Source organism: Rhinolophus sinicus, linkage group LG12, assembly GCF_036562045.2.
Source record: "Rhinolophus sinicus isolate RSC01 linkage group LG12, ASM3656204v1, whole genome shotgun sequence".
Taxonomy (NCBI): Eukaryota; Metazoa; Chordata; class Mammalia; order Chiroptera; family Rhinolophidae; genus Rhinolophus; species Rhinolophus sinicus.
The window spans coordinates 16613110-16627205 of record NC_133761.1 but is presented as its reverse complement, the minus strand read 5'-3'; positions in this window follow the sequence as shown (position 1 = coordinate 16627205).

Sequence of the window (14096 nt, the reverse complement as noted above, 5' to 3'; positions counted from 1 at the left end):
ACAAGGAACCAAGAAGAGGCATCAGAGATGAGATCTTAAACTCCTTCTATCAACACCACATATGCCAGTTCCAGAAGATTTCCATGCGCAGACGACAAGACTTCTAAGCTGGCTGTCAGTCAAGAGAAGCCCGGGGAAGTCTCAGGAGGTTTTTACATTTTTTTCCTAAATGCCCAGGCAGATGTGCATCTGGAACAAAACCCCATGTTCCTTTCTCACCCTGAATATGAGGCAAAGAGCCACATATCTCAGAGGACTTCAGGGCTCACCTTGTACTGTCACCAGTAAATATGTCAATCATCGTCAGAGAGAGCCTGACAGACTGGGAGTCACATTTGCATCAAATCCGAAACAGCTGCCTCCAGATGCCTTTGGATTAGTGTCAGTTTCAGGCCCCACGAAAGGAAGTCTCTCCCTACCACCTCGCGGACTGTGCATTTGGCAGCCCCAACACGGAGAACTGGGGCCCAAAGGCTCTGCTTCCCATATCACAGCATCGCACTGCAGGATACTGCAGCCCAAACAAATGACAAGACACAATGAGAATAACGTAAGCCGGCCCAACCAGTCTCTTCCCCAACTTTGAACAAGCAAAGCGCACAGACAGGTTCTGCCTGCTGCTGGTACACTATCAGATTTCTGCAATTAGTACCCATACACCTTGCTGACCAGCCAAGGCCAATGGAGAGAATGTGACAGCAGTCATTCAAGTACAAATTCAATGTCCGTACTACGGTAAGCCCCATGACACTGTCCGGTACATAATGCTCAACATCGTTAGCCAATATTACAATTCAGTTGTTCTTTTTTATTAGGCTTAGGTCAATATGGAGAATGTATGTTTTTTTCCTATTTGAAAGAATGCACGGGATACTTTCTGCAAAGCTGAGAGATTCTTCCCGAGCCAAGAGTCAAATGAAGGATGCTGACATTTTTCCTTTCAAATACTTGCTCTACTTCTCTGCTTCTCCCTCTTCAAAAATATATGATTCTCATGAGTACACGATTATGTCCGAATTTATCAAATTATACACATTAAATATGTGCAGTTTTTTTGTATATCAATAAAAAATAAAATGAAATAAAATTGACTCAACTCACACAAAATGTGATTATTACTGCCATTTGTGACATGGATGGATCTTGAGATTATTATGCTAAGTGAAATAAGTCAGACAGAAAAAGTCGAGAACCATATGATTTCACTCATGTAGGATATAAAATTGAAAGCAACAAATGAACAAGACAAACAAACGAAACAAAAAATCATAGACACAGACAACAGTTTAGTGGTTTCCAGAGGGTAAGGGGGGAGGGGGGTCGTAGATGAGGGTAAAGGGGATCAAATATATGGTGATGGAAGGAGAACTGACTCTGGGTGGTGAACACACAATGTGATATATAGATGATGTGCTACAGAATCGTACACCTGAAACCTATGTAACTTTACTAACCATTGCCACCCCAATAAACTTAATTTTTTAAAATGTCATTATTAAAATATTGGCCCAACTCATAGAAAAATAAACAATTATACTCGCATATCCCTCCCTTTCTGTGTCCAAAATGTGTTTCTAAACCATACGAAATGAATAAGAAAGGATTATACATATAGAGGGTTTCACGCTATTGTTGTATCTCACCTGCTTGGATCCTTTGACCCCTGTGAACCTTTTGCAGGGAGTCATTTTAAGGAGTTTCATGGGCATCTCAGACAAAGCATTTACTTTGGTTTGGTAAACATTTTCTTGAGGAGTCTTTTTCCAGAAAGCTAGTTCGTTCCATCCCAAAGAATAAGCCCATCCCATTAAAACAAAGGAGTACAGTAACAGAAGTCACCCATGACTGGAGGGGCCTGGTGGCTACGATGGGAGCTGGCAGTGAAGCCTTGTCCTTGGGGGATAAATGGACACCAGAGAGAAAGCCTTCATGCCCAGTAGGACCTCAGAAAGAATGGAAACTAAGTGCTGTGCCATGGGGTCAGGCCCAGCAGCCCAAAGTAAACAAGAGGCAAATGAGGAGCAAAGTGGAACCAAAGCAGGGAGCTAAAGGGGAGTGATGAAGGAAGTGGCAGACTTTCAGGAACAGTGTACAGGGTTCTTATGGACAAAGGAGGGATTAAAAATGGGACCCGTGTATATGAAGTTCTGGAAGAGGATGGAATCTGTCTGTCAACATGGCTAAGTAAAAAGAATATAATTCGGAACAAACAAGGGTCTTTTCATTGCCACACGTCACCCCTTCCTACTAATGCCGTCAACCCTAATATACAACATGAAATCCGAGAAAGAGGTTTGCCAATTTCTTCTAAAGACAGAACATGATCCCTGAGTTCTCGGTTATTCTCAGGTGTTCATTTTCTTGGGATATTTCTAGTTCAGCCTTTTCCTACAAATTCCACAGCTATAAAATTAGACATAGATTATCCTAAGTGTATTCCTGAGGGTAACAACTGACATTCAAAAAAAAAAAAAAAAAAAATGGTTCGAGTCCCTGCTCTGCCATACGACCTTGAAAAGTCACTTTTATCTCTTAATTCTCAGTGTTTTGAAATCTGAAATACATAAACATCAACCATCAATCAAACATCAACCAAATAACATACGTGATTTGTTTTGAAAATATATAATGAAGTAAATCCACATAAAGAATGTACTGATAATTCATTGGGAAATTTTAAATATTTACCATTGTACAGACTGAACTGTGTCCCCCCAAAATTCATAAGTTGAAGCCCTAAATGCCAATTCGACTGTATTTGGAAACAGGGCCTTTAAGAGGTAATTAAGGTTAAGTGAGGCCGTAAGAGTGGTGTCCTAATCCAATGGGACTTCTCACCCCCTCCTGTCTCTCTCGCTCTCTCCTTCTCTCTCCTTGTTTCCCTCCATCTCTCTTTCCATCTCTCCACATACGTACCCTGAGGAAAGGCCATGTGAGGGCACAGCAATAAGTAAACCAGGAAGAGCATCCTTACCAGAACCCAATCGTACTGGCATCCTGACCTTGGAATTCCCGACACAGAAACTGCGAGAAAATAAATGTCTATTGTTTAAGCGACCCAGTATTTTGTTATGTCAGCCTAAGCAAAGACATCCATATATGTTAATATTATTATCCATGCTTCTATTTGTATTTTCACAGTTGATGTGGGGCATTCAGAAATGAAAGCTAGCATAAACATGAGAAGGAAAGTACTCTTGTCATAAAAATCCTCGGTGGGAGCAAAACTGGATTTTTGAGACTTGGGCAGGAAGGTAAAAAGTAAAAGAAGAAAGAAAAGGTCTTCAGTGACACAGGTGCCTCCTGTATAGAACTCAGTGCAAGATTTCTAAGATGCAAAGTGAGGCTGGAAAGAAAGTAAGTGCCATCAGGAAAAAACTCATATGTAAGGCTACAGAGTTTAACAAGTCATCTTTTTCATATGGGTGTCAATTCAAGAAATATTAAAATTGTGATGCTTTATGTTTTCTCATTCAAAATAAAAATTACTCTATTGATATTCATGTTAAAGGATTATACTCCTACATCTAAGATTATGTAATTTACTAAGTAGAAAATTATAAGTGAGAATATTGGTCAGCCTGTTTAACTCATTCTTCGAGAACGAGGCCAGGAGCTCTTGAAACCAGCGAATGTACTTATAATGATAACCTGTATATTTTTTTCCCTGAATTCTCTCTTAAAATTTTAAGTTAACTTCATCTCCATATGTACAATATCATGAAGCAACTACTGTTTCATGGGCCATTTTTGCTAGGAAAGATTTGGGGGAAGTTATTATTATTATTCATTGAGGTGAAATTCACGTAACATACACATAAAATTAACCATTTTAAAGTGAATGATTCCATAGCATTTAGTATATTCACAATGTTGGGCAACCATCACCTCTATTTCCAAAACCTTTTCAACATCCCCAAAGAAGACCCCCTATCCATTAACAGGTACTTCCCACGCTGCCCCCCATCCCCCAGCCTCTGGGGTAAGCAATTGGCTTTTTTTTTTGGTAAAACACTTATTTTATTTAAGTGTGTTTTTCCAGGACCCATCAGCTCCAAGTCAAGTAGTTGTTTCAATCTAGTTGTGGAGGGCGCAGCTCACGGTGGCCCATGTGGGGATCGAACCGGCAACCTCGCTGTTAAGAGCACCGCACTTTAACCAACTGAGCTAACCGCCACCCCCAATTGGCATTTTTTAAATTAACACTTTATTTCTTAGAGAAGTTTTAGGTTCATAGAAAAACTGAAGGGAGCGTACAGAGATTTCCTATATATCCCCTGCTCCCGTACGTGGGTAGCCACCTCCATTTTCAACATCTCCACCAGAGTGGTATAGGTATTTGTCACAACGGATGAACCTACATCAACACATCATAATCACCCAAAATCCATAGTTTACAGTTCATCTTTGGTATTACAGAAACTACAGGTTTGGACAAATATATAATGATATGTATGCATTACCACAGTATCATATGGAGTACTTTCACTGCCCTAAAAATCCCCTGTGATCTGCCTATTCACCCCTTACCCTCCTCCAGACCCTGGTAACACTGATCTTTTTACTGTTTCAATAGTTTTGCCTTTCCCAGAATGTCATATAGTTGGAATCACACACTATGTAGTCTTTTCAGATTGGCTTCTTTCACTTGGAAATATACGTTTAAGTTTCCTCCATGTCCTTTCATGATTTGATAGCTCATTTTTCAGTACTGAGTAATAGTCCATTGTCTGGATGTACCGTGTTTATTCATCCATCCACTAGGGAAACATTTTAACTTCTTTATAGGTACCTGACTTAGTAGCTTAAGAGGATACGTGAAGTATTACTCTGGATACTCCCACCGTTTCTTAAATCCATGATATTAATTCATTGGTTCATTCATGGATTCATTTTCTCAACAAATACTTATTGTTCGTATTTTTGCCACAGAATTCATGGAGCTTCTAGTATAGAGAAGGCAGATGATAAACAGCTAATTATATAATTAACTTTGATTAATCACAATTATGATAATGGCTGCAAAAGAAACAATCGAGTACTCTGAGAAAGTAAGATATGCTAATCCAGCCAATTATGGGTCAGAAAAGTCTTTCCTAAAAACTTATTGTTAGAGCTGGGAATGTGAAATCTGAGGAGGTGGTAAGAAAGGGAAGGAAAAGGAGGATGGGCATTCAGGGAAAGGGCTCAGGTGTAGGAAGGGGCAAGGTGAATGTGGGAATCCAGAAAAAAGCAAGGTGACCAGAGGGTGGAAAGTGACTGGGAGCTTGACATAGGAAAAACCTGGTGCTGGAAGCAAAGACCAGGTAACGATGGCCTTGGGAGTTTGGGCAAGAGCAAAGGGAAGCCACAGAGGGTTTTAAGCAGGGAGCAGGATGATCACAGGGTCACATTTCTCTGCTTCCGATAGCATTTCCTGTCCTATCAGGGCTCTGCTCTCCAAAGCCACGTAATCCTGGTTGGATGAAAATGGAAAGTGCTGTCTGGCATTTGATGATGTCATGTGCTTGCTGAGCCAGTCTGGGGATTTTGTTCTTTTCTGGACATTTATTGAAAGGCAACGTACTGCACAACTATCAAATATGATCAAAGAAGAATTAGATAATGGCTATAAAGTGTTTTGTGGATGGAAAGCAACATGGGGGATAGTATTAAAATGACCCTGCATGAGTAGTGGCAGGTGATGGTGCCTCACGACAAGCTTTTCTTCTTTGGTGTTGTCCCCCACATCCGGCCATCTCGTCCTGCTCTATAGATAAACAGACAATTCTAGGGAAACAAAATGCCCAGCATGAGCAAGGCTTTATTTGCTTCGCTTTAATCTCAGACAAATGTGGTCCCATGAAGACCAGTCAGGATGGGGACTCATTCCAGTTTAATACACTGTCACTAGACAGCGTGTCACTGACTTGCCTTCCTAACGTTGTCATTTCCTGGTATAGCGTCAGGAAACCCTTAATCCACCACTAACTGTGTGAACTTAGCCAAGAGGCCTTAACTAATGTTAGCTAATTGGCCTAATTAATTAAGCCAAGCCTTAGATTCCTCAGAAAGGGAGTCATTCATTCATTCATTCATTCATTCAAATGCTCTTTCAATAATTTGATAACTATTTGCTGAATACCAGGTTAGACCTGGAAACACAACAGAATGCAAGACCAGGTTTCTATCCTCAAGAGGGAAAGATCTGCAAATGGTAGATTGAGTTATATTGAAGAGGTAACGACAGTCTCTATAAGAGCACATAAATAACACTATCATTAAAAATATATATACTGTTCACTGTGAATTAATGACAGACTCACAGGAAGTTTCAAAATAGTACAGAGAAGTCTAGTGTACCCTTCACCCAGCTCTGCCAATGGTGGCATCTTGCATAACTATGGCACAATACCAAAGTCAGAATATCAACATTAGTACAATCTATGGAAATTATTTAGATTGCACCAATTTTTGCATGCTTTCAGTTGATTATGTGTGTATTTGTATAGGTGTGTATGTGTGGTTCTGCACAAGTTTATTACGTGTACACATTGTGTAACAACCACCATAATCAAGAGACAGAATGGTCCAATCACGACCAAAGGACATTTTCATGCTATCCTTTAGAATAATACATCTTTAAAAGTATATATACATATACATGTGTATGTATGTATATGTGAAGTAGACTTTAAAAACACATGGAAGAGAAATGGAAGTTTTTGCCCTCCAAGAACTCATACTTTAGTTATTTGAATGATTGGGTACTTTTAAATTTTTCATTAGTTCGCTTGGGACTGAATTTGATATCCCTGAGTCTCAGCTGGGGTCACTGCAGGAAAGAGGAAGACAGCGAGCATTCTGAGGACCTACTGTGCACTAGGATTGTCAGTAGGAGCTTTACCCCATTCACTCACGTTTCTCCAACAAAGTTCCTCTTCCATTTCTATGGCCCTGCCCATTGCTGAACCCACGAACTGGCTCGGCCAGTTCTCAATGTGGGGTGTTTTGTTCTCTAGACAATCAGGTTCCTAGTGAATGTCATGGAAAAGAGTAGGTAGAGATGAGACATTGATCTCCTTAGCCAGAGGCCCAAATTCCCACTCTCAGTCCTCAGCACCAGCAAATTATAAATGCCTCACTGGCAGGGACCATTCCCTAGACACGTTCATATCATCAGTGACCAATAAACACAGGACGTGCCAATAGGGAGACACCCAATATAGGTTTGCTGCTTCCTCTCTCTTACCCTGGCAGTGAGTCTCAGCCACAACAGGACAATCAACCTTGCTCACGGAGCCACAGACAGAGAGACACATGGAATGGGGTGATGGAGGAATGAATTTGGCTGTGAACCTACTTTTTATCAGGCACAGCAAAGAGTCCATTACATTACCTCATTGAATTCTATACAAAGTCTTGAAGTACATATTATTTTTCCTATTTTATTGATGAAGGCACAGTGGCTCAGAGTGATCAAGTCCATTGCCAAAACCCATGCAGCTACTGAGCAGTTTAACCCCCTCAGAGCCTAGATCTCTGACAGGAGAGCCCTGCTCTTGCACAGGGAGGCAATTCCAAGAGAAGGACGCTTCCTGCCCAGCCCCAACTTATTGCCCAGTGCCTGAAACTCTACAGCTGGCACTACGTTCCTTTTGGTTCACTCCATGGAAAGGCACGGTGGCAATCAATACATTTCATCAGTCATCGCGACCCCTGTTAGAAATAATTATTTCCTAAACACTGCTGAATAGCAGATTTGAAAAGCAGAAAAATAACGAAAGGATGAATCAAAGACAGGAGAGCAGGATACTGAAGACAAACTATGTTAGAGGGGTGGCCAGTCTACAAATTCAATTCAGGAAGGACTGACACATCAGTACTGATTTCCTCTCACACAGGTCTAGTTTGATTTTGACTGGCTTATCAGCAACCACTTAGCAATACATTTTCCTTTCACCTGGAGCTTTTATGCACAATTGAGTATGGTAAATTGGTGGCAAAAATGGCTCCAATTCACCATCTCTTCCTGAATCCATGCCCTTTACGTGGGGTTCTGAAGTTCTTTCTATCCCCTTGAATCTAGGTTGCCCTTGTGATTTGCTTGAGCCAAAAAAATGCAGAGACAGTGAAAGCCTGCCAATTCCAAGCGTCTGCCTCCATAGGACTTGAATGCTGCCCTTTGCTCTCTTAGACCTTGTCTTATCTGGCAAACCATCCTGGATTAGTCTGCTGGAGGAGGATGGGCCAGCAGATCAAAGCCAAGGCCATCCCAGACATCCATCCCTCCCAGATACCCTGCTATCTGACCACACACACATGAGCGAGACCAGCTGAGGTCAGCCGAGCTTGACCCCGATTAGCAATGCCGCCTCACTGACCTGTAGATGCACGAGCAAAACTAAATGTTTACTAATATATGCCACTAATGTTTGTGGTTGTTTTTACGCAGCATTATCATGGCAACAGATAACACATACAGCAAGCACTGTAAATCCTTGCCTACATTGGGAATCTAATTTCCTCTGCCGAGATGCATTGGGTCTGGACTTCATCTGAGTGATGCTAGATTTCTGCCCTGTGAGAGCCAGCAGCACCCCTTTGGTAGAAAGACAGTAATGTGTTTTGCTCCTGTGTACAATGCAGCCCACAAATCTCCTGCAGGCTGCTCTCTGGCAGGGCTAGAAGCGGGCAGCTGGCATCATCCTTCAACCTGGAAGAAGTTAAATCGAATACCAGCGCCTGGACCTGACCACTTCCCACCCAATCCCCACAAGAGTAAGAGCTACCCGGGGAGCTTCAGCACCGGGGTTCTAGTTTCCTAGGCCGGAGCCACAGTATTTCCACATGCAGGCATCTGTGATGAGTATCTATAGGTGGGGGACAGAATCTCCGAGCACAGCCTGAATTGTGATACTCCCCACCGTCAGTAGATGTCATGGAACTCCATAGTTTCTCTGACCCTGATAGATTTTTTTTTTTTTTTTTTGTAAAACGTATAGCTTCAAATAGAATATTGATCTTTCTCAATTCCTTTTCAAAGGCTGAAATTTTTTCCAATAGACAAGGAAAGAATGCATTATGATGATCTATTAACAAGCATTTCACCAATTAATTCTCATTCATCCTTTATGGCTAAATCTAACAAATCAACTAGCCCCGTGCACCCGAGTTGCTGATTCCGAACACAAAGCCATCAATAACTGCAATGACTACTTGCTTTCGTTACCCATCCTCACAATAATCCAATACAAAGCTTTCATTTCTAGGCAAGCCACAAATACAACCCAACAACTCAATACTGCATTGCCACACATCAGCCGACTCAAACTCGCCTTCAGCCAATCAATACAAACACTGAGCTCTCACCCCCCAGTGGAAAGCTGAGGCCAGGGCCCCAGAATCAGCAAATCCGTCTGGGCTTGAACAAACCTAACAGCCCTATTTGTATGCTGTCTTTTAAAGAAACCAGCGCTTCCCCTCCCCCAAACCTACCCCCTCCAAGGTTTAACCTGCTCAACACAGGCTGCATTTCAGGAAAAATGCAGGTCAGGGAAATATTGTTCTGGAGCTGGCAGGCACCTATAAACACTGGGTAGACTAGATTACAGACATCTAGACTCAGTTTAAATTTTACATCCAGTGGTGTGCATGAGACCTACCCACAAGCTTCCAGAAAGGGGCATCCCTCCACTCAGATTCTGTGTTCTCATCGTTTGATTCCAACACTAGTTGGAATACGCCAACCTTAAACATGAAACTGAAAAAAATATAGAACGAGAATAATATCCAACACAGCAGTTAGGTTCTGTTTAGGCTAAGTTCTGACTGAGGAAACAGCTGTTTCACCTCTCTCATCTCCTGCGAAGGCCAGGGACTGCATTCATTGAGTTGATATTGGAAGAAGAGTCCACTGCAGTTAACGGTTCAATCTTCGTCTTTCTGAATGCATATGGTTCAACAAGTGATTGTTACTGCACACACAGTGCCAGTCCATTGTAATGGTGGTGCAATTATTTCCCTTACTGGGCTGGACGCCCCTAAGGTCAGGGACCACACCTTCCTATTTCACCTGTATACTCAGTGCCGAGAGGGGCAGTGTCTGCCACGTCACAGGCATGTAATACATATTTGCTGAATGAATGCATAAGGGAATGTATGAATGCACGGATGCATCACAAAACCAACTGGCACATCAAGGATCACGGTGATAACACTCACTCTTTAAGGGTCTCTATAAATATGGCAGCTTCCTTGATCATTCAGTCTGCAGAGACCTCTCCCACTCTACCAGATATTTTGGCAGCTCACCCAGATCCCCTTACAAGGCAGGTGGCACCCATCCTCCAGCTTTTATGTCAACCTCTAAGGGCACATAGATGCACCATTCTCTGGAAAACTGTCCTCAGCTGACAAGAGCTGCCTCACCTATAGTTGTCTGAAAGGTAACAGACCCCCTGCCTGGGAGTGGATGACAGCCAATGACAGAATGGTTCAAACATACACGGAGGTGAAACGTCTGGTCCCTTTGCTTCAAGGTGGGCAATTCTGTGCTGTCATTCAGTCACCACAGCTCCCTGTGGGAACAGGGTCACACCAGACTTTAGCTGAACCCTTATCTCTGCTTGGCTTCGTCCTGTCATATCCTGCATCCTCACTTCTTTTAATTGTTTCTCCCAAGAGCATGCCCTTAATAAATTAATTGCACAAGAATCCCATTTTCAGCACTGGATGGTAATAAAAGCCCCATCCCCTGAGGGAGATGAATTATTGAGAATCCCTGGCATGTGTAGCTACATTTTCACCTGGCACATGAACTTGTATTTTCCACCTAGAATGCACTGGGTTGTGACACAGACAGAAAGGCATGCACTGACTTCCGTGTAATATCCCCAACATTTCAGGGGTACTGAGGAAGGAGTAATGACAGGACTGTAGAACTGGGCAGCTGCTTCTCAAAGAGAGAAAAATACTGATGTAGGCAGATTCATCATCAGTTTAAAGCAAGCGGTGAATGTCAGGAAGCCTTCGTGGTGAGGTTTAAAAAGACCCCCATCTCCTGTAGCTGGAAGGCCAATTGTGCTGAAAATTGAACCCAATTGCAAGAGTTAGAGAACTTCAGAGGGGACTGAATCTCAGCCTTGAAAAGCCTCCCAAACCAAAGTTAGGACACTGACGGGGAAAAGTTAGACCTTGATCCTGAGAGTAAGCCTGGGAGAACATCCTAAGGGTGCTGTCGAGGGAGGTGAAATACACATAGGGTATATTTCATAGGGTATATACCTGGGGATCAGGATAAGTTATCAGTCCAAGGACCCCTCACATGCCACAGGACTCAACATCCTGGTAAGAGCCTGAACCCTGGTCCTGATACAGTGCAGGCATGGCTCTCAGAAGCCTGGAAAAAGTAATGGCCATACTAGATGCAGAACAGATTCCAGAATTTCAGTAGCAAAGTAGGAAGGAAAGGGTCAGAAAGCTCAGAGAAGAACGCGTGCAAGAATGGACCTACTCTACATGACCAGGAACCTGTGGCTGTGTTCCTCTGGAAGGCTCTGAGATCATTTGTTTTTTCAAGACTCTGATGATAAGGCCAGTAGCATTACTGAGAAGCTCATCAATGTCTGTCCTCTATAGAGCAGAAGTGACAGGAGGCCATGCTATTATAGAGCCGGGGTCCCTGGTGGCTTTGGGGATAGGGTCCAGAAGGACAGAGGCCGGTGGCAGCACTCAGCCCTCCGAAGGAAGGTGGGATCATTACCTTAACTGGCAGGCAGTTTGGAATTGCTGCCAGGAGGCCCTGAACCTCAGGGACCTACCGATTTGGCTAAGAGAACATGGTGCTATTAAGGATAAAAGAGATGGACAAGCAGCAAACATATTGCTTCGTATGAGTAATAAAAATAAATCAAGGATGGGTCGGCAGAAGGATGAGGTCAGCTGCCCCAAGGAACAGTCACGATTCTTGTCCCACTTGCCAGAGCCGAGCCAATTCTCAAACCGAGACTCCATCACCTGAAGGAGAAGGACTCTGTAAAACCGCCGCAAACGCACACAGTCCTGCCCCAGAGTGACCTATAGGTCTTTCCCTGAGGAACAATATCCTGGGAAAAGAGAAATATGCAGATCTTTTGAGGGCTGTTAGGTGCTGGGTTCAAGTTGATACTAATACGTGGACCCAAAGTGCTGCCATGGGCCACACGGCAGTGCAGGGTTTCATGTGGAACCAAGAGTCAGTGACCTCCTGACACAGAACAAGTGCAGTCTGTCTGCTGTAAACGTGGAACCACCTGTTGCCATCGGCCTGCTTATCAAACGTATAATCTGAATGGACATATTTAACTGTTGGCAAAAACTTCTCAGCCAAGACAGTAATAAAAAACATCAAATCCCAGGGGAAAGGCAGATGCGAGGCATGATGCTCTGTGTGCGACCAGGAGACTATACATGAGTCCAAGAATCAAGGGATAAAGTACGAATGGTCGTGTTCTCCATGACGCTCAATGACCTAGTGAGGAATTTGTTCTTCTCACCCCTGTAACTTTTGTGTGGTTGCAAAGGTCCTGGTTCACAGAGAGAAGATGTTTCCATCAGGAATCCATTGAAAGTCTCACTAGACTTAAAACTATTGCTCCTGCCCCATCGCTTTGGGCTCCTTGTACCAGGAGACCAAAAGGAATAGAAAGGATTTGCCATGTGGACAGAGGTAACTGACCCAAATTATCATTAAGAGATAGAGGTACTGCTACATGATAAGGGTAGGTAAGAACATGGTTAGGACTCAGAGGATAAGCTGGGCACCCCTTGGTACTATCATGCTTGTCAATAGGCCAGGACAGCAACCATAGCTAGAAAAGAGCCCGGGAACCAAGGGCTTGGACACTCCCAAGGATGAAGATCTGGGTCACCCTATCAGGCAAGACACCTTGACCAGCAAAGGGTCTATGTGAGAGGCAGGGTAATCTAGGAAAGATAGTGTAGGAGGGACGATGTGTACAGATTATAACCTTGGGATATTACCTTCACTAAGTCCCAGTCTTGTAAGTTTCCCTAGAAACTATGATCCATCAGAATCTTAGAGGAGGTTTGCATGAATGGAGTAAACAGAATGTAAGAATTACTTGACTCTGAGCAATGCAAACAAGGGACAGCAGTAGATGATTGGGGTCCCATCCATATTCTCTTCATAGAGGCAGTGAACTCAACTCCCAGAAAGTGTGAGTAATGGCTACTGATAAATGTTCGCTCTAGCTTTCGCTGGAGAACTGCCATTTGTCAGTGAGGGTCGCCTTGTACAGGAATGTCTGGGTCCTCACCTCAGGCAAATGACTGTCTGATGCCTTGAGATGGCATAACTCTGGTACCATGCATGCTTCACAACTCGCCTTGAGATCAAGATGAGGTTAGACTTCCCCTGAAACCACACCTTTGCTTAAAGTTTCTTCCTCTGCACCATCTTGCTTCCCTCACTTCCTGACAGGTTTCGTTGCGAGAACAGTCTCAATAACTCACTTGTACAAGAATCCCCATCTCAGGCGGCTCAGCTTCCAGGAAGTGGGACCTAGACTCACCTCTGAACCCCTGTGGTTCTTTATTACCCCTCGTCAAGAACATCCACTGCCAAGAGTTTTCCACAGTGGTCCTTCCCCGCTGCATAAGATGAGCTAAGTCTGTTTGTTCCAGTGCTTCCTTGACGCCTCTTTTCCCCTCCACCTTAACACTGATCCTGACACTAAAATGAGAGACTTGTCTGTTACCAGCATGCCTCCTACGCCTGAATCTCAGATTCCATACAACTTTGTATGTTTCATATAAGCAAGGGTTTGAAATGATGAAAGGAAATTTTGAGGAGAAGGCATACCGCTCACAGTAAATATTATGACTGACTGGGCTATAACCAAATACTGTGAAATGTACACCTGTTAATCAGACTTTTATTTTTGGCATCACAGGAACACAAACGCACACAAATGAAGCCATGGGTTATGACAGCGTCCAAGTGTCTCTTTTCATTCACTCCCGTTACACTGTTCTCTGTTTGTAAACACAAGCTGGCGGCCATCCTGCAGTGCGTTCCTGTGTTCAAGGCAATGAAGCATGTCCTCGGAACTCGC